Source organism: Schistocerca americana, chromosome 11, assembly GCF_021461395.2.
Source record: "Schistocerca americana isolate TAMUIC-IGC-003095 chromosome 11, iqSchAmer2.1, whole genome shotgun sequence".
Classification (NCBI taxonomy): Eukaryota; Metazoa; Arthropoda; class Insecta; order Orthoptera; family Acrididae; genus Schistocerca; species Schistocerca americana.
In genome coordinates, this window is record NC_060129.1 from 83257440 (window position 1) to 83279795 (window position 22356).

The following is a 22356-nucleotide window of genomic DNA, read 5'->3' on the forward strand; positions in this document are numbered from 1 at the left end:
GTGGGAAAACCGGAAAAGGAGAGAATCGAAGCATTTGAGATGATGTACTACAGACGAATGCTGAAAATTAGGTCAACTTACAAAGTAAGGAATGAGGAGGTTCTGCGCAGAATGGAAGAGGAAAGGAATATGTGGAAGGGACACGATGATAAGACGTCTGCTAAGACATCAGGAAATGACTTCCATGGTACGAAATTGGAGAATACATCCAGCAAATAATTGAGGACGTAGGTCGCAAGTGCTTCTCTGAGGTGAAGAGGTTGGCATAGAAGAGGAATTTGTAGTGGACCACATCAAACCAATGAGAAGACAGATGGCTCAAAAAAAAAAAAAAAAGGAAAGGTCTCTACCGTTTCGTCTCCAAATGCTGGAGACATCTTCAGAGGCTATAAAGGCTCAGGCAGCAGTTTGAAACTTCTATAAACTCTACAAGCTGAACTGTTTGTTCGGATCCCTGCCACAGTCGAGCTGTGATGTCATCAGACGGCTGCTTAAGAGCGCAGAGTCACGAGTGCGTGTGTTGTCGAGCTTCTGCTGGGGAACACTTGGCGCTGGTTTCTGTATTCAGCGCTGAGGTCAGCAACTAGTCTAATTTCCCTCATTCTTCTTTCCGTTAAAGTTGCTTTCGTGCTTTGGAATTTGAATGCCCTCTCTGTAAATTCAAGCACAGTAATATTGGTTCTGTATTGCAGAGACGAATTTTTAGTTTCCCTGGTCCCAGTGGATGTTCTGCAACTGCCGATTTATTGCTATTTCGCAAATGACAACTGCTCTTCTGTTCCTTAAGCAAGAAATGAGTACTACACATGTGTGCTTCACTGTGTGTGCAAGACAATTTATATATTGCTCCTGTGGCAAGTGCTGGCCGTACATTCTTTACAGTGTTCGAAACATTCACGCTCCTTCATAATTGGTATAAACACTGCATCAATACTATGTATTCCTGTTATTCGGCTGCGCATCTATTGGCTGAGCTGTGGAATGTCCTCCTGGGGGACATCGTTCGAAATCATGACCAGCTGGCTGGTTAAGTCATGAAAACCCCGAGATGGTTTGAGGGCCCTGCCCACTATGCCCCAAACGTTGTCCGTTGGGAGAGGTTTGGCGCCCTTCCTAGTCAAGGTATGTTTGACAAGCAATAGAAACACTCGTTGTGTGTGTGGGCGGGCATTACCTTGCTGATTTGTAATGTCAGTATGGTTTGCCATGAAGGGCAACAAAACTAGACGTGGAATATAGATGATGTATCGCTCTGCTGTGTGGGTGACTACTAAAGTGGTCCTGCTATGAAAGTGAACGGCACCCCAGACCATCACTCTCGGTTGTTGGGCTTCATGGCGGGCGACAGTCAGGTTGGAACCCCCCCCCCCTCCCCAGTCTCCAAGGCGTTTCCAGACACATCTTTGCTGGACTTGGGGCTCAATTAGAAGCGAGGCTCATCATAGAAGACTGTTCCAGTCAATGAGATTCCTGGCCGAAGTCGCATCTGGAGATGCCCCAGATGGTCGTGGTATACCAATCTTACTGTCGTCCGCCATATTGTCTGACAACCTCGAGTGATGGTGTGGGGTGTCATTTTTTTTCACAGCAGGATTTGTTTGGTTTTAATCTGTGGTACCCTTACAGCACAGCAGTTCGTCTATGCTGTTCTACACCCCGTTTTGCTGCCTTTAAAGTAAGCCATTCTTGGCTAACTTTTTTTCCAAAATAATGCCCTCTCGCATATGGGGAGAGTTTCTACTATTTCTTTTTAGACTTGCCAAACCCTACCGTGGCCAGGAAGGTTGCCAGACTTTTTCCCAATTGAGAATAATTGGAGCAATATAGGCAGGGACGTCCTACCAGGTCGGGATTTTGACGAACTACCACAGCAGTTGGACAAAATATGGCATGATGTTCCTCAGGGAGACATCCAACAACTCTGTCAATCAATGATGAAAAATTGCTTACATAAGGACGCATTATTGACTTACTTAACTTGTTAAGCTTCCCTCTTGAAGAAGTCATCCACTTGTTTGTCTGCTCATGTACAGCACAACTACTACTTGCTGTATCTTTCGGATATTTCCTTCACGGAGTGTACCTTTTTTTGTCTAAGAGTGTAAATGCCATATGGGACATCGTTTTATTAAGAGCAACTATACTAAGCAGTAATAGATCGTCTAAATGGGCTAATATCTGATGGACATGAAGGATTCTATTTTTTGTATAATGAACTGAACCTTTTATACATCTTTTTTTGCTACAGAGGTCTGTAGAAGACTGTCCAGGTATTTGGCAGTCACGCTTGTCGAGCAGTCCATAGCGCTAACAACTGGTCTTAATGGAATGACAGGTTTGTGAATTTTTGGTATACCACACAATCTTGATGGGACCAGTTCTGATTTAGTAAGACATTTCTAGTTGGTGAGAGAAATCAAAGAGGCTTTTACTGGCTGATGCGTTACCCTAAGTACTGATCTTGGGAGATTGCTTTTAATCTCACTGTTCCTTCGTGGTTGTAATACAACGCAAGTTTTTCTGCAGGAGGTTCCATTATTTCATGAGCATTGTAGCGTTGCCCTTATCTGCTGGAAGCTCTAGAATACATCAAAATTGAAATCTCAGATAGGTCTCTTTCCACAAGTTAGTGTTGTGTCATTGTTTATTGCCTCTGGTGGTGTCTCTGGTGGTGCCTCCACATTTAGGAGACGAAGTCTTAGGCACACAAATATGCCATGGACAGTGGCCTAATACCCATTAAGCAAAATTCACCAGTAGGTTGTATTTAAATTAGTTATCAGTACGAGTACAGGTGTTAGTGTTTGCAGGAATTACAAAAGAAACGAGGAGTGTAGAAATGGGGTGGCCAAGACATTGGCTCACGGGCCATGCTCAGGCGCAAGTGCATTTGGCTCATTATATACATCTCCCCAGTTAACATTTATTAAATTTTCTCTGAAGTGTTCAATAAACACTGGGTTGAGCAACCTTACAGTTTTATTTCATGCTTTCTGAACTGTACACCTTGCTGTGTTTTCTAATTTAATCAATTGTACATCATGGGCTGATAATCCATTTATCAATGGAAAAGCATGTGTTAGTTTTACACCCTCTTGCTGTACAAATACATTATCTATTAGAGCGCTACTGCCTTGAGCTATATGTGTAGGGAAATTGATAGCTGATTCTATGTTATATGCAATTAATAATACTTACACTTTTCCCATCTGAACTGGTTAGAAAGTTTACATAGATATCATCACAGATTAACAACTTCCTGTTTTTGTCTGACAGACAGCGTAATAGGTCATCTTCATATGCTAACAGATCATCTACTTTATTTTTTATTCCCCTGATATTCTGATGAAGTAAGTTGATACTACCCTTGGCTTCATCCCTATTTACTGTACATGAAGCTTCTGTTATTCTATTTTTCTTGAGTGTTGCCTGTTTGGACTTTGACCTCAACATAAGAAACCTGTCTACCTGGTGCCATTAACCACAGGGGTCAGCCTCGTGTGACTGAGGTTCCCCCTTACAGTGTCTGCTAATAGAGAAGCTGACTTATCTTTCCCCTTCCTATTTAGATGCAGGCCATGCGTAGTGTATCCTCACCTACCAGTAGTATCTACAGGAACATCGCGTATGTGAGGTTTTGGTGGTATCTGGAACATCCCTTTCCCCCACTAGTTCAGATAGCAAGCCAGAGTGTTAACACGCCTTACAGCAGTGTTTACGCAGGACCGAACATGGCGCTGAAAGACCTCCACAGACACCACATTTGTGTGGCCAGTTCACGTTCCTATTTCATCCAAGTCTCTCGCAATAGTACACCTTGGATTCACACCACAGGCTGTTTCCTGCTGCCCCAACTGGGATTACCTGATCTCCCTAGCATTTGTTTTCACAAAACTTGTGAGCTGGTACGCTGCACCTAATTCCTCCTGAAGCTCCTGGCCTTGACTGTTAACTAGAAGCAATATTCTTCTTTTCCTATTCTGATTTGATCCCTACATGTCTTTTTTTCTTGAAGCTAATATTCTGCTTCAAAATACATTCAACTACATCTGGATGAGGCCCTTCCTCCACTACTTCAGATAGCAAGCCAAACTGATTTACTAACTGAATTTCGAAGTTTTTTCAAGTTTCTCTTTTTGCTTCTATCTGTCCCATCCCTGTTTCTTCCCTTAGCCTACATAATTCCAAGTCCTCATTTTCTAATTCAGCCTCAAGGGCACAAATTTTTGCCTCCTTTTCAGCGACTTTTCTGTCCTTTCTACATAACGTACGTTGCCATGGAGAGCGTCTTATCTTCCCAGTTTCCTTGCCGCTACATTCGCCCCAATAAACTATAACCTACACAGTCTTCACATCCCCGCCTTCAGATTTCTACAGCAAACATCACATTTGCTAGACATGTTTTGACAGAAAAATTTACACAAAGGAAGAAGGTAACTTGGCACAAGAGCACTGATGTTACGTAACCTGTATTAATACGCAATGAAGCGCTAATGCAAACAAATTTTTAAAAATCTCAAAAATTTTACAAAACTGCCCTTATAATTCTTTCTAGGCCACAACGTATTCTTCAAACTCCGTATTTCCTTTAACACCAGTGATCTTGGGGAACTTCACTGTCTTTGTCAGAATGCGTCCGTTCCAGAAAAGCGATTTTCTTTATAAATCCATCCCCATCAAATGAGGAAAAAGTTACCTTGCAGTGCATTACTGTGGGCAGTGTGCAGTCAAGTCCAGTTAAAATGTGAAATCTGCACTAGATTGCACATGTTTTAAGTTTCGTTCCTGCATTCCTTTATTAAACGCTAGCAAGTTTTAAGTCGTTCTAGGTATGTCTCACGACATGACCTACGTACTTTGCAGTACGATATGAAGTCTCCATAGGAATCGTTCAATTTCACTGAAAACCGTTGCAGCTGAAAATGGAAGATGCGTGTGACTTCAGCAATTATACTATGCTTTCTTCCAATTTCGCCATGTGCCAAAGGCCTGCAAATTCAGCACAAAGTGCTTTTTGATGTACAAAACAAGGAATCTCGTCTGTCGACATTCGTGATTTAATCCTGTTTCATTGTCAATCAAATCTTTAAACTCTTTCTGCATATTCCAGAATCCGAATCAAGAACAGTTCTCCACATGAGTAACCTAGAGGTAGATATCCTACGATTTGTGAGGCAACTTAAATCACTTAATAACAGCAAGTCTTCCGGTCCGTACTGCATACCAATTGCGTTTCCTTCAGAGTATGCTGATGCAACAGCTCCATACACAACAACCTCATACAACCGTCCGCTGGACGAAAGATCCGTATGAAAAGATTGGAAAGCTGCACAGGTTACACCAATATTCAAGAACGGTGGAACGAGTAATCCAGTAAATTACAGGTCCATATTATTAACGTCGATATCCAGTAGGATTGTGGAACATATATTGCGTGTGAGGACTATTAATTACCTCGAAGAAAACGGTCTATTGACACACAGTAAAGACGGATTCAGAAAACATCATTCTTGTGAAGCGCGATGTGTTGAGTGCTATCGACAAGGATTTCGAAAAGGCCTTCGACACTGTACCACACGAGCGGCTTGTGCTGAAATTGGGTGCTTATGGAATATCGTCTAAGTTAACTAACTGGGTTCGTGATATCCTGTCAGAGAGGTCACAGTTCCTTATAACTGACAGTCATCGAGTGAAACAGAAGTGATTTCTGGCGTTCCCCAACGTAGTGTTATAGGCCCACTGCTGTTCATTATCTATATAAATGATTTCCTAACAATCTGAGGAACAATCTGAGATCAAAAAATGCAAAACGATTTGGAAAATATATCTGTATATTTTGGAAAGTAGCAATTGATCCTAGATAATGAAGTCCTCCATATGAGTGCTAAAAGGAATCTGTTAAACTTCGGTTACACGATAAGTCACTAAATCTAAAGCCCGCAGATTCAACTAAAACCCTAGGAATTATAATTACGAGCCACTTAGATTGGGGGTTGGGGTTGGGTTGGGTTGTTTGGGGGAAAGAGACCAAACAGCGTGGTCATCGGTATCATTGGATTAGGGAAGGATGGGGCATGAAGTCGGCCGCGCCCTTTCAAAGGAACCATCCCAGCATTTGCGTGGAGCGATTTAGGGAAATCACGGAAAACCTAAATCAGAATGGGCAGACGCGAATTAAATTGGGAAGAACACATGAGGCAAACCTACGTTTCTAGCATTTGTAGACCTAGAGAAAGCTTTTGACAATGTTGACTGGAATACTCTCTTTCAAATTCTGAAGGTGGCAGGGGTCAAATACAGGGAGCGAAAGGCTATTTACAATTTGTACAGAAACCAGATGGCAGTTATAAGAGTCGAGGGACATGAAAGGGAAGCAGTGGTTGGGAAGGGAGTAAGACAGGGTTGTAGCCTCTCCCCAATGTTATTCAATCTGTATATTGAGCAAGCAGTAAAGGAAACAAAAGATAAATTTGGAGTAGGTATTAAAATCCATGGCGAAGAAATAAAAACTTTGAGGTTCGCCGATGACATTGTAATTCTGTCGGAGACAGCAAAGGACTTGGAAGAGCAGTTGAACGGAATGGATGGTGTCTTGAAGGGAGGATATAAGATGAACATCAACAAAAGCAAAACGAGGATAATGGAATGTAGTCGAATTAAGTCGGGTGATGCTGAGGGAATTAGATTAGGAAATGAGACACTTAAATTAGTAAAGGAGTTTTGGTATTTAGGGAGTAAAATAACTGATGATGGTCGAAGTAGAGAGGATATAAAATGTAGACTGGCAATGGCAAGGAAAGCGTTTCTGAAGAAGAGAAATTTGTTAACATCGAATATAGATTTAAGTGTCAGGAAGTCATTTGTGAAAGTATTTGTATGGAGTGTAGCTATGTATGGAAGTGAAACATGGACGGTAAATAGTTTGGACAAGAAGAGAATAGAAGCTCTCGAAATGTGGTGCTACAGAAGAATGCTGAAGATTAGATGGGTAGATCACATAACTAATGAGGAGGTACTGAATAGGATTGGGGAGAAGAGGAGTTTGTGGCACAACTTGACCAGAAGAAGGGATCGGTTGGTAGGACATATTCTGAGGCATCAAGGAATCACCAATTTAGTATTGGAGGGCAGCGTGGAGGGTAAAAATCGTAGGGGGAGACCAAGACATGAATACACTAAGCAGATTCAGAATGATGTAGGTTGCAGTAGGTACTGGGAGATGAAGAGGCTTGCACAGGATAGAGTAGCATGGAGAGCTGCATCAAACCAGTCTCAGGACTGAAGACCACAACAACAACAACATAATGTTGAGGGGGAGGCAACCCAAAGACTGCGATTCATTAGCAGAATATTTAGAAAATGTAAGATATACTAAAGAGATGCTTGTATGCCCTCTTTTGGAGTACCGCTGCACAGTGTGGGATCCTCACCTGATAGGGTTAACGGAGTACATTGAGAAAGTTCAAAGAAGAGCTGCACGTTCTGTATTACCCCAAAATAGGGGAAACAGTGTTACTGACATGATACAGAATTTGGGGTGGACATCAAAAAGGCGTTTTTCATTGCGGCAGAATCATCTCACGAAATTTCAGTCACCAACTTTCTCCTTCGAATGCGAAAATATTTTGCTAACGCAGACATACTTAGGGAGAAACGATCGTCGTGATAAAATAAAGGAAACGGGAGCTATCAGGGAAAGGTATAGACATTCGTTTTTTCCTCGCACTGTTCGATATTGGAATAATCGAGAATTGTTGTGAGGGTCATTCGATGAACCCTCCGCCAGACACTTAAGTGTGATCTGCAGAGCATCCATGTACATGTACATCTAATGTCGTTTCACAGTAGATATGAACTACCTGTAACGTATATGAATTGAGAAACCTCTTCGCTCTCTTCTGTCACTGCCACTCATTTTAAAGAATCGTGACGGTAGATGGCTCGACTGCCTCCTTCGTGCAAACAGCCACTGGCCCAGTGAACCTCCATCGTACCGAGATCACACAGCGAAGGGTAAACAGCGCTGACAGCGCGAGTCTGCCGAACTCGAGAGACTTGTGCCGGCCGGAAGACGCCACGCCGCGACGCCGGGTGAAGCGCCGCGCTCTTCCGGGCGCCTCCGAGAAGGACCGAGGGGAGCCGAGCGGCAAGCAGGCCGGGCCCGCGCCGCCCGTGGCCCAGACACGCTGCACGCGTGACTTGTGGCACGGCGCGGCCGGCCGTGATTATGAGCCCCTACCCAGCTGCGGCGAAGTCATTCAGTCAACTCCTGAGGCTTCACCGGTGGCCACAGGTTGGATGTAAGATGTAATACTTCACATATGTTCGTTTCATATTTTCCAGGAAAAAGATGTCCATTTTTAAAAGTGACAAACAGCAAGCGTGTGAAACACAACGCATCAGAACAACACATATTAAAAGCATAATATTACCAAGGAATACAGCAGTATCAAGAGCCATCAACTAGAGACAATAACAGAGAACACTGCAATATATTGAGAAATGTCATTAGACCAGCTGATAGTATCAGCTGTGAGAGTAGTATGTACATATCTCAGAATAACATCAAATTACACTGGTATATAACGAGGACAATGCCGGGCGAGCAGCGGAAATCTTCGGTTATCTGTTTACCGAATGTCGTAGTGTGAAGACGTTACTAACGTTAACGGGATTTGCAAAAGTTTAAACAATAAAGTCTTGTACGTCGAAGAAAGTTCAAACTCCTGCGCCTCACTCACTCAAATTGCTTGTAACACCATTTTTAATGTTGGCAACTAAAGGTAAAGCTGAAGGATGCAAACTGTAAGGAAATGGAAGCAGTAATTACACAATAAATAAGGGTGCATGTGCTTGAGTTCATATATTATTTGGGACAGTATATTTTTCTATATCATGCACTACCGCTTTTGCGTCAGTCACCTAGCTAATGAAATTTATTTTTTCCTGTGCGAAAGTAGATATTCAGTCATAAGGCTGCAAAAATAACATGTTGGTAATATCTAAATCAACTTCCACTTCCATACTCCACAAACCCCTGTGAAGTGCGTGGTAAAGGGTTTTTCCTGCAGTAGCACATACTGGACCGTCTCCCCGGCCACTTCGCTCCTGTGCGCCATGTAATTAGTGTGACCTCGTCTTTGCCGGCCCTACGAGAGCGACAGCCAGGCGCCCGTCTTGTATCCTCAGATTCTTCGCTTCATACAGCTTCTTGGAATGTTGTGAGTAGGTATTCATCTTGAGGTGATTTCTCTACATGAAATCTCAGTTTTTTTTTATCTCGTCTTTGATTTAAGAACAAAAATTTGAAAAGATTCAACCTTGAACAAACACGGTTTCTTCTCTTTTTACCGATACGTATTTCGGCCATATTTCATTATCACCAGCGGGTTTCCTTTATTCTTCTGCAGAGTAAAGAGTATAATATCGCATTGGGATACGCATATTTTTGGGAATGTGTTATTTTTGCTCAGAACGTTATAACAGACATGTATACCACAGTAGCACATGCCGTTGTTCATGTAGCTGCACGTCATCTGCAATACCGAGATACCAGCCAAACTGGAAATGGCAGACACGGACATCAGCAACAGCATGTGCCATTAACGCATACATCTTTCTGAGAACGTTTCGAATGCAAATGTACAATTCTAAAATTATACGTTTCCCCGTGTAACAATATATTCTTTCTAGAATCAAAAATTTCACTCTACAGCGGAGTGTGCGCTGATATGAAACTTCCTGGCACATTAAAACTCGAACTCGCTCCTTTGCCTTTCGCGGGCAAGTGCTCTACCAACTGAGGTACCAAAGGACGACTCGCGCCCCGTCCTCACAGCTTTAATTCCGCCAGTACCTCGTCTCCTACCTTCCGAACTTCACAGAAGCTCTCCTGCGAAGCTTGCAGAATTAGCACTCCTGGAAGAAAGAATATTGCTGAGACATGGCTTACCCACAGACTGGGGGATGTTTCTAGAATGAAATTTTCACTCTACAGCCGAGTGTGCACTGATATGAAACTTCGTGGCATAGTAAAACTGTGTGCGGGACCGAGACTCGAAATAGGAACTTTTGCCTTTCGCGGGCAAGTGCTCTATCAACTTTTTATTTCTTTTTTTTTATGGAGAGGAAAAGATAATTTTTCGCATCCGCCCACGCGCGAACCCATGACCTTCGTATCCTATTCTCGCGCGCTAACTACTTTTTTTTTTTAGGAAGGTCGCAGGGCGTGGTACACGCCGCACTAGCAGTGGGGTCTCTTCACGGCACTGCCGGTGCGTCGAGGCCCAAACCCCTCCCACCCCTTTTTTCATGTCCCCAGTTGGGACATAGCACTAAGTGTGCAGAAATCTTAACGCAAAATTCCCATTCTCCGATGTAAGAAAGACAAAGAAACCTCTTCTCTGAGTAGAAACTGATCACTGACAAAAACTTAACAATTCTTCTACAATCACACAAATACTTTGGAAGTCGAACACGAGTAATTCCGAACAAAATGTTTTGAAAAAACTCTTCCTGTAACATAGAAGTAAATAATAACAAGAACACAAGTGACTTTTAATTTTCTTCTGTTCGTTCTCGTCCAAGGTGTTGTAGTGGTGCCACATATTTAACCGACACCCATTCTTTCAAAAATGATCTTCAGCATGTTGCCGTAGTGCTTCTTGTGGTTGCGATACGTGCTGATTTTTGCGTCTTCACACTTCATGTAAACGCGGAATTCTATCTCGTTGTCTGACCCAAGTTTGTTGATGACATAAGTAACATATTTTCCCAGTAACCAGCTAATGGCGTTGGTTTTTAATTTCGGAAAGTATGTCATATCTGGTCTCAGGAGGAGCGATTGCGTTAAATATTCGGCCGAGGATCTGGCGAGATAGGCGCTTTGTTGCCTGATCCAATTCCAGTTATTCACACTTCCGCCACAGGTGAATCTGTGGATGAGTGTATCCACCAGACTGCATTTTCCACAAGGGTGTGTCTGGTTTAAACCGATCCCATACAGTGTCTCGTTGGTGCTGATGACATTGTTAACTGTTTTGTACCATGCGGAAATAGCGTCTGCAGTTAGCCCGGCATAGTTGATGTTCCGCCATACAGCTTTCCAGTAACAATTAGGGAATTTTTTTTCAATTTTGTTTCTGCCCTCATTTAACTTCCTTTCAAGTATGATGTCGCGCGCTGTGGTACATGTGTTGCTTCTGATTTCGTGACTAAGGTAACTTGCTTCGAAGAAAAAGTTCCTCACATACTGCAGACGGGCATTAATCCTTCGCACATCAATCGGTGCTTGCAGGCTGTGGGGTGTCACAGCCTCAAAGAGCTGTGGGGTTATACATTGTGGAAGTTCTCTAAGTATATGGAAAGCCCGTTTGAGGAACAGAGCAGACTCTTTATTTCGAATGCCCACCAAACCGAGGCCTCCGTTTCTGACATCCAGTATAACGGTAGTCGCACCAACCCTGAGTATGTCTCCTCGCCATAAATAATTGGTAACAGTGGACATGATCCCTTTCGCTACTAGTTTGGGAATTGGAAATACCTGTGCAGTGAAATACGTTTTAGACAAAATGCAGGAGTTCATGAATCTGACTTTTCGCACCTGGTCCACAGTTCGATGGATGTTCTCCATTACAGCACCATGAACTTTCCTCCTAGCTTCCGTCCAATTAAAAGCAGCCATCCTCATCGGACGTGCCATTAAGGTTATTCCCAAAGTTTTATGTTTGTTGTCTTGTTTTGCCCATGCCAGTCGGAGGTGATCTACGCCCCGCAGATTCAATATTTTACTTTTGTTTTCATTGCTTGTCGCTCCCGACGCTAGACAATACTTTTGGATTTCTCTTTCCAGTGTAACTGTCTCCTCCTTATTCCTTATTGCAACACCCACGTCATCAGCATAAGCTCGTATGACGGTTTTCTCACCACTCAATGTTACGCCTGTTAATCTTGCGTGGACAGTGCGGAGAAAGGGCTCTAAAGATACGGAAAATAAGAACATAGATAAGGGACTGCCCTGTGGAACCCCTCGCCTTAACTGTATGGGGTTAGATGTTTGGCCATTGATTGCTATTTTCGCATTTATACCTGTTGCAATATTTCTTAGCATGTTGACAATCTGAGGGTGGAAAGCCATTCTTGACAGCGTCGCAAAGAGCTATCTATGACTAACGCGGTCAAAAGCTTTGCTAAAATCTATAAAGATTAAAGCACATTTTATACTTGCCACTGACGTAATTGCAATGACGTCTCTGTATGCACATAGACTTTCGAATATCGTTCTGGTTGGAGAACGAGATTAATGATGACTCAATATTTTGCTGGAAAAGGCATGGAGTCTTTTGTTGATAATACTCGAAATTATTTTGTAATCAGAATTTAGTAGCGAAAGAGGCCGAAAATTGTTTAAGTTGGTTTTGCCTTTACTCTTAGGAATCAGTACTATTTTACTTTCCTTAAACTCTGCAGGGACCGCTTTTCCGGTCAGGACCACATTCGCCATGGAAGTGATCTTGTCCCCAATTATAGACCAGTAGCGGGCATAAAAATCCACAGGGAGGCCACCAAGTCCCGGAGATTTTTTGAGAGGTGAGTTACGCACTGCCTCATGCACTTCATCTTTAGTAACAGGTGACAGGATGTCAGCGTTTTCTGTTCCCGACAACTGTGGACCTAAAATAGTGAGAAAGTCCTCGAGAGCTGCATCGTCCACTGTGGTAGGGGCATATAAGTTGTCATAGTACCTGTGGACTTGGTCCAGTATTTCTTTCTGGCATGTGAGCCTTGTACCAGTATGCGTCTGGACTTCAGCAATAAAAGCTTGACGTCTGTTTTTAGCATGCCGCACCAAGTGATACAGAGAAGCAGTTACATCAGCTACTACTGATGTGGCTTTCGATTTAATTTTTAGTCCCTCCATCTGTTGCTGTTTATTGCTTAATAACTTGGCTTTTATCTTTTTATATCATTCAGACGAATTACGTCATCATGGGCCTCTTGATATAAGTCTCTTAAAACTTTATAATAAAACTCCATTGTATTCCTCAACTCCCTGCGCCTCGCTACACTATACTGCACGACAACTTTCAGCAGCCTTGGTTTAGCCCTCCTAGTCCACCAGTCAATGACTGTTGGGTGCTTGTCTGCTGTGCGGAGGCACATAGTCCACGCTACTCTTATTTTCTGTTCCAGTTCTTCGTCAGTTAAAACAGACATATTCAAATTCCATTGCCCTCTGAATCGACGGGTTGGCTGTACACTTAATTTGAAGCAAGTTAAAAGTGTACTGTGATCGCTAAAATACATGGGAATTGTTTCAACGTTTAATAAAAAATTTTCCAAATTTGGTGCCACGTAAATTGTATCTAGCCTGCTGCGGGAGTGGCTGGTTATATACGTGAAGTCGACTGATGTCGGGAGCTGAAGTTCCTATACATCTTTGAGTTGTAGATCACTTACTAACTTTTTTAACTGTGGCGAGTAGTTGAAATTGGGTTGTTGATCTTTCTCGTTTAAAACACAGTTAATATGTCCATCTAATATAAGAGAACACGGATTTTTCCTCAATAAATAAATTAGTTCGTCTTGAAAAAACATCGCACCATCCAGTTTATGGGAATTTCCTGATGGGGCGTAAAGGTTAAGCACGGTCATATCGAAAATTTTTATGCCTACGGCTCTTCCTGACTAGTCGTTCGATTTCAGTCACCGGAATGCCTCCCCTTATAAGAATGGCTGTATCGATATTAAAGCTGTGAGGACGGGGCGTGAGTCGTACTTGGGTACCTCAGTTGGTAGAGCGAATGACTGCGAAAGGCGAAGGTCCCGAGTTCGAGTCTCAGTGCCTTTCCCCATAAGCGCGCCCCTCACTTTCGATTTCCTTACTGGAAGCGTTGGTGGATTTATGGAGTCTACATTCATTATATAGGGAGTCAGATATTGCTGACAGCTCGCTTCCACTGTTTATTATCGCCGTGCAGTTGATCTCGCCTATATTTTCACCAGAGGGTATATTTCTGCCCTACATTTCGTATCCTTTTCTTCTAATAGTAGTTTACCCACATCTTCGTATTCTAGCATGTTCATTTGACTGTATCCGATATTGTTTTGGGGCTGTCTTTGTGTCCTGCCCGACCTGTGGCCTAGTCAATTATCATTGTCTACTTCGATCGCTTGTACGCGTCCCGGATTTGGTGGCCGAATTTCAACTTCATGCCTATTTTCGATGAGTCCGTTTCCTTGCCAGTTCTGATACGTATGCGTTCGATTGTGGTTTCTGTTGTTGCTCCACTGTCCGCTGTTACTCCTCCACGTGTTCGCTCTCTGATCATTATGCTGCCTGTTGTTTCGATTGTTTGTCCAATTGGGATTGTTCCCTGTCTGATGTTCACGTGGAAAGTTTCGCGGAGGCGATCTACGACCATCATTGTGCCAGCCCTGTCCACTACTGTTTTCGTTCTGGTTTTCCCAATTAGCACTTTGTGTGTCCTTTTGCACTTTCCTTTCTCTGTTTTGCTGCTCATTAAAAGCGAAATCGAGTTCCCTTAACGTGCCTTTAAATTTCTCGATGTTGTCGCCGCACCTACCAGCTAGGGTTTGTTGATACGCTATCGGTAATTTCATGTAGCATAATCTGATTATTTCTGCTTGGCTACACAGTTGGTCTAAGTACTGGTTTCGTTTGGTCATGTTCTCGAAATATTTGACGGGGCTGCGGAAACCTGAACTTTCAAAGTTTCGGCTCATCATGAGTTCTTGTTTAATTCTGTCTTGCGTTTCTTTCGACCAATACTTGTTGAGGAATGCAGTACGGAATTCTTCATAGGTATTGCAAGTTCTCGCAATGTTTCGCATCCACTCTGCGGTGGCGCCTTCCATATGTGAACAGACAAAGTCTAGCTGATATCGGAGCGGCCAATGCGGCGGTAAACTTAGGTCAAATAGTCCGATGAATGTTTTCGGGTGCAACAGAATACCGTCGTCTTTGTAGTGCTTGAACCGCTGGACCGATATAAAGTGCTTAAAATCGAAGTTGTCTTGTGACTTCGGTATCTCACGTCTTTCTTCTTTTCCTTCCTGTTCACTGTACCGGCAGTTTTCGTTCCTCATTGTAACGGCACATTCGGAATTATACAGTTGATGTGCGGTGGTTCGGATTAACGGACTGCAATTACTTGAGTCGACCGTAATGTTGCTATTCGTACGGTTGTTGATTAGTGGGGCAGGTGGATTCAAAGGATTTGTCCGTTCTATGCCACCGTTCTCCAAATTCAATTCCCTCTCCGTGTTCCCACGGTGGATTACTTTAATTTCTGATCCGCTATTCGCCGTTTGCGTGTGACTGGTTGGCAGTGAAATTGCTCCTGTTCTCGTCGTTCCCTCTGTACTCGTGGGGCTGTTACTTCGGTCTTCCATAATCTCTGCATTTTTGCTCAGTGACTTTATTTCCCCTGCTAGCCGCTCCATTTCTTTAGTCACGTGTATTTTTAGTTGTTCGAGCTCTGCATTCGGTGCTCCGTTCTGTGGTGCATCTTTGGTACGTATTTGTGTTTCTTCGACCTTCTTTATCCGGTTCTAGAGTTTGTGTATCGCTCCCCTTCCCACTTTCGCGGTTTGCAACGTTTCCTCTTTGGTTGCACGAGACATGCGCTTCGCGCCTTTTGCTATTAATTTCGCTTCGTTTGCCGTTCTTTTAATTTCCGCTACCTCACGTGCCAATGTGGCTTGTAACGCAGCTGCATCGTCTTTCATGTCTTTCGTTTCCGTTTTAATCACATTAACATCCATACTAACGCGATCTATCCGGCTGCGGATTCCCTTGATTTCGTTTTTCATACTAGTTTGAATTCCCTTAATTTCGGTTTTCATACTACTTTGGATTTCTGTATTATTTGTTGCATTTTCTTTTCCATACTAGTTTGAATTTCTATCTTGATACTTTGCATTCCGTTACTCATATTTTTAAGAAACGCGAGTATGTTTGCCATTCCTACCACGTCACCACCTTGCACGTCATTGGACACAATAGGTTCTGAACAAGCGCGGACATACCGGTACTGTGTTCTGTCAACCTCCTCTTGCCTGCTGTACCTACTATAACCTGATGCGTGGCTGCGTGCTGACGCATTTGATTGTGGTCGGTCGTAGTAATTACTGTCGCTTTTGTGTTCACGTGGGCTAACTACACCGTAGTTTCTGACGGTAACAACTTCACCTACGTGTTCTCTAAGATCTTCCTCGCTATCAAATTCTAGTCCCCTGGCTTGGCTGAGTTTATCTTCCTCCAGACACTCCCTGTGATCCACGTTCACCTCATCAGTAGCCCGCGCACCTCGCATTCTCAGTTCTGTCTCATCCTATCGATTCCCATTACTCCTATTTATTCCCACCATTTCACTATTAATTTTGTCTATTGTATCTACTTCTTTCTGTAACCGAGCTTTAGCTCTTGTTAGCTTACTCACACAAATAATAACTAAATTGACACATGCACACCTACAATAAATAACATAGTAATCACTTAAATTTCCTACACAGCGTCGTGATTGCGCAGCGCACATACAAACACACATATAAAACACTCCTTACGGCTCCAACCAGCGAGCAGACGCTCAAGCAAGTCACTATTTCAAACAACTGAAAACACTGGAACCAACGAGCAGACGCTCAAGCGCAACAGTAATTCTACAAATTATTCTACGGCATTGAAGCCAGCGAGCAGGCGCTATAGCGCGGCAACAAATGCAATTCTTATTGAACTAGCAATTATAACGCGTGGTTCTATGCATCTGTGCATAATTTATTCAATCAAGCTAAGATCACGATTAATGTGTAAGTAATTATTTACTGAGACTTCAAACTGCTATCTCTTCGAATTTTTGCTGACTGTGTTTCAGGATTCTCAGATACTTATCCTGGCAGTGTAAGCCAATTGTAAGCTACCGCTTCTGTTTTGCTCTTTTCTGCTGATGGGTAAGCCTGCGAGCCGAACGTATAAGTGAAAAATTTTGCACAACGGATTTTATAACGCTAATTTGTGGCCCTGACACCTATACGCTCTCCGGAAGGGTAAGCCTATCCTTTTCTCTATATGTGACGTTAACTAGTCGTATGCAAATCTGATTAGTTTCTAACCATATCCTCAGTACACGCTAGAATGTTCAGATGTGCTGACCTACATACTGCCTCCACCAGGTGGTTGCAGACATGAAATACACAAATAAGGAGATAATAAAATGACAAAGGAAAGTACTAGCTATTAAATGATACACTCAGTAGTGTTAAATTCTTTACTCTTCTGCAATTTACTCTACACAAGATTACACAGTACGAGCAACGTTATAGTTCTCCCTATTCACATTTGGTAATCGCTCTGTCTGGCACTGTCCTGTGATATATAATCACGGTCGTTAATTCGAGCGCGGAATACTGACATCGGCTGTGGCAATTGCAATTACACTCCTGGAAATGGAAAAAAGAACACATTGACACCGGTGTGTCAGACCCACCATACTTGCTCCGGACACTGCGAGAGGGCTGTACAAGCAATGATCACACGCACGGCACAGCGGACACACCAGGAACCGCGGTGTTGGCCGTCGAATGGCGCTAGCTGCGCAGCATTTGTGCACCGCCGCCGTCAGTGTCAGCCAGTTTGCCGTGGCATACGGAGCTCCATCGCAGTCTTTAACACTGGTAGCATGCCGCGACAGCGTGGACGTGAACCGTATGTGTAGTTGACGGACTTTGAGCGAGGGCGTATAGTGGGCATGCGGGAGGCCGGGTGGACGTACCGCCGAATTGCTCAACACGTGGGGCGTGAGGTCTCCACAGTACATCGATGTTGTCGCCAGTGGTCGGCGGAAGGTGCACGTGCCCGTCGACCTGGGACCGGACCGCAGCGACGCACGGATGCACGCCAAGACCGTAGGATCCTACGCAGTGCCGTAGGGGACCGCACCGCCACTTCCCAGCAAATTAGGGACACTGTTGCTCCTGGGGTATCGGCGAGGACCATTCGCAACCGTCTCCATGAAGCTGGGCTACGGTCCCGCACACCGTTAGGCCGTCTTCCGCTCACGCCCCAACATCGTGCAGCCCGCCTCCAGTGGTGTCGCGACAGGCGTGAATGGAGGGACGAATGGAGACGTGTCGTCTTCAGCGATGAGAGTCGCTTCTGCCTTGGTACCAATGATGGTCGTATGCGTGTTTGGCACCGTGCAGGTGAGCGCCACAATCAGGACTGCATACGACCGAGGCACATAGGGCCAACACCCGGCATCATGGTGTGGGGAGCGATCTCCTACACTGGCCGTACACCACTGGTGATCGTCGAGGGGACACTGAATAGTGCACGGTACATCCAAACCGTCATCGAACCCATCGTTCTACCATTCCTAGACGGGCAAGGGAACTTGCTGTTCCAACAGGACAATGCACGTCTGCATGTATCCCGTGCCACCCAACGTGCTCTAGAAGGTGTAAGTCAACTACCCTGGCCAGCAAGATCTCCGGATCTGTCCCCCATTGAGCATGTTTGGGACTGGATGAAGCGTTGTCTCACGCGGTCTGCACGTCCAGCACGAACGCTGGTCCAACTGAGGCGCCAGGTGGAAATGGCATGGCAAGCCGTTCCACAGGACTACATCCAGCATCTCTACGATCGTCTCCATGGGAGAATAGCAGCCTGCATTGCTGCGAAAGGTGGATATACACTGTACTAGTGCCGACATTGTGCATGCTCTGTTGCCTGTGTCTATGTGCGTGTGGTTCTGTCAGTGTGATCATGTGATGTATCTGACCCCAGGAATGTGTCAATAAAGTTTCCCCTTCCTGGGACAATGAATTCACGGTGTTCTTATTTCAATTTCCAGGAGTGTATATTTAGAACTACACTCGCGACTAGCAACGTGAAGCCTCAGCATAGAACGAAAAAGACACGTGATCAGCAACTTACTTTACTTCCCTAACCGCCGTTGCGACTGCACGACCACTACAGTAATCTGACGCTTATCGCTGCAATGGTTCTCGCCTCAGCGAGATAACATAATTTCTGCCTCACCAAAAGCTTCCGTGGGCACCTCCACGGCTGCTGTGGAACACCAGACGATCCTCAGGCTCTCGCAACAAGTACTCTGTCCCAGTAACGAGGTCGCACACCTCGCCAGGACCAACCTCTCATCTCGATGCTGCAGAAAGAAGTGTTTCACAGTCGCTACGCTTTTTCGTAGCTCCTGTTCCTTTTTCTTCTTCCCACTTTAATGTGTGGGGCCAATCATGTTGCTGGAAGGCGTTCGTTTCCGAGCGCCGACCAATCTCATTTTTGCAACCGACCGAAGCTTCTAGAAGCTTCCAGACTGTTCCAAAAGCTTCCGCTCCGGCCGTTGGGAAAACCACCTACACGCCGCCACGCGTTTTGTGGGCGAGCCCCCGTGTCTTCTCGTTGTCCTCGGCCACGTGGCTCCCGCTAAGCCGCGGTCCACCCGCCTGGGGTTTCCAGGAGCTGATGTTCGCTGCTGTCTTTAGCTCTCAGGCCTGCCTGCCACGCTTGTGTCTTTCCCGTTCTCCTGCCAGCCTCCCGTCTCTGTCCGCTTCACTATCGCCCAACGTGCAGGTATTCTGCTATAAATTAAGATCCCTAGCCGATGTCAGTATCGTTAATGGTTTCCTGTTTCGATGTTTATACTATTAAAGAGTCTTCTTTCTGGAGTGGTAGTTGTAATGTGGCTCAAAACAATGCCACCTTACAACTTTTCTAACTATGTGAACCAGATTTCACCTTTTATTAGCAGATTTCGACCGCAGTTTAGATGTTTAAAGACGGCCAAACTAAGCGAAATATTGAAAATTAAATTTCTGTCACCCCTGCAAGCCGCTAGACAGGCAAACTACAATCGCTCAAGGCTTGTGGGCTGGTGGTCCAGTATCACAGATAACCACGGCTGCAGGAATCCGTGGCGGAAGACTCCGTGCCGCACTGAAACCCACTCTGCCCCAAGTGCTGACTTTGATGGTTTTCGCGTACTTGCGTTCAACGCAATTCTGTAGGAATCGACACTGGCACATCGAAACACTGGCTGACTGAATGTGGCGGTATTTTCCATCCGTTCAACCCTATTCTTGCTCAAGTTTTCTCCGGTTAAAAGGCTGGAGCAAGGCGATAAATAACGAGCAATAAATTACTGAACACTCAAAGCAGTAATTTAACACCATGTTCGCCATCCCTTTGTTCGTAGCCATCGTGATTTATAAAAGTAAGAAAATATATTAAACAGGAGCAGTTCCTTGACGTTGCCCTTATTGAGTTACGCGACAAACCACCCAAAAGCGTGCAGAACAACGGCAGCTTCGAGAAATACCAGTAGCCAGCTGGCCGCCTTACCTTTGTCAGGTCGCACGCTCCTGTCCTCTCGGCCGCTCCCTCACAACTGGGCCACACAGACAGCCGGGGCGCGCGGCTGCCCCCGCCCAGCGGTGACGTCACGGGGCGGCGTTGCCAGCTCGGCCTGCGGCAGAGCGAGAGAGGCGTCTACGTCGAAGTTGGCACTGCCGGACAGCCTGCCTACTTCCCCGCCACAGTCCGCTATCTCGTACCGCGCTATGCAGCTGGCAACACACACCCCGATGGCATGGGGCTCCCAAAACCGGACTTCATAAACTGATCTTCCGATACCGCTTCTGGGTGGTCATGTTGTTGTTGTTGTTGTGGTCTTCAGTCCTGAGACTGGTTTGATGCAGCTCTCCATGCTACTCTATCCTGTGCAAGCTTTTTCATCTCCCAGTACCTACTGCAACCCACATCCTTCTGAATCTGCTTAGTGTATTCATCTCTTGGTCTCCCTCTACGATTTTTACCCTCCACGCTGCCCTCCAATACTAAATTGGTGATCCCTTGATGCCTCAGAACATGTCCTACCAACCGATCCCTTCTTCTGGTCAAGTTGTGCCACAAACTCCTCTTCTCCCCAATCCTATTCAATACTTCCTCATTAGTTATGTGATCTATCCATCTAATCTTCAGCATTCTTCTGTAGCACCACATTTCGAAAGCTTCTATTCTCTTCTTGTCCAAACTATTTATCGCCCATGTTTCACTTCCATACATGGCTACACTCCATACGAATACTTTCAGAAATGACTTCCTGACACTTAAATCAATACTGGATGTTAACAAATTTCTCTACTTCAGAAACGCTTTCCTTGCCATTGCCAGCCTACATTTTATATCCTCTCTACTTCGACCATCATCAGTTATTTTGCTCCCCAACTAGCAAAACTCTTTTACTACTTTAAGTGCCTCATTTCCTAATCTAAATCCCTCAGCATCACCTGACTTAATTAGACTACATTCCATTATCCTTGTTTTGCTTTTGTTGATGTTCATCTTATATCCTCCTTTCAAGACACTGTCCATTCCATTCAACTGCTCTTCCAAGTCCTTTGCTGTCTCTGACAGAATTACAAAGGTCTTAAAAATCGATTCGGGAAATCCGTTTCTAGTTGCCGATTATCCTGTTACGCAATCGCCTTCCGCTCTCATCTAAACGCAACCAGTTTTGAAAAGTGCTTGGCCGGTCATGTTTCGTCCTTTCTCTAAAAAAAATTGGGCTAATATGGACGGAGTGGCTTTTTGGTGCAGTGAAGGATAAGTAGAAATATCAGACTGTAGCTATTTACACCTCATCTAATTGAAGAGAAATAGTGATTGAGCTGACTAAATCAGTAATTGTAACAGCTGTTTTCCGGGAGCTATATTTAACTCGGCTACCAAATCCTCTTCAGACCTTAACGTGTAAACACGACAGCGCAACGGTGTCCGAAATTTGATTTTCGTCTTTCGCAAGATGTGTCACATGTAAACGTAGTGACGGCGCTTACACATCAGGGCGTAGACTAGGTTGAGCAGATGTCCCGTTTTCAGTGGGCATGTCCTTTTCATTATCTCTCACTTTTTTTTAACCTGTCAGTCCTTCTGTGTTTCTTCTTTGTAGAACCTTTTTCCGTGGGGCATTTTGGAGTATCATGTTGAAATTTATGTCTCATACTACGGTCGATGGTCTGTTGGCGGTGTAAATGTTTCGTGCTCCTAAGTGAAGGCTATGAAAAGTTACGGCCACTTGTGTGACATGTTTCGATACTCGAAAACACGCACGGTCAATAGCAGTAGCGTACTTTGAGTTGACCTAGAACTGTGAGACCTGGAAAGAAACAAGGCTTCACGGTGCAAGTTAAGGGAAGTGAGCATCGTCAGCCGATGACTTCCCGTCACTGTGCGAGGGTGTGTGTGTTCGTTGCTGCAGTAGCGGCCTCTGATTGCGTGACCCGCTTGTAGTACCGTCAGTAATCTGTTTCGGCGTG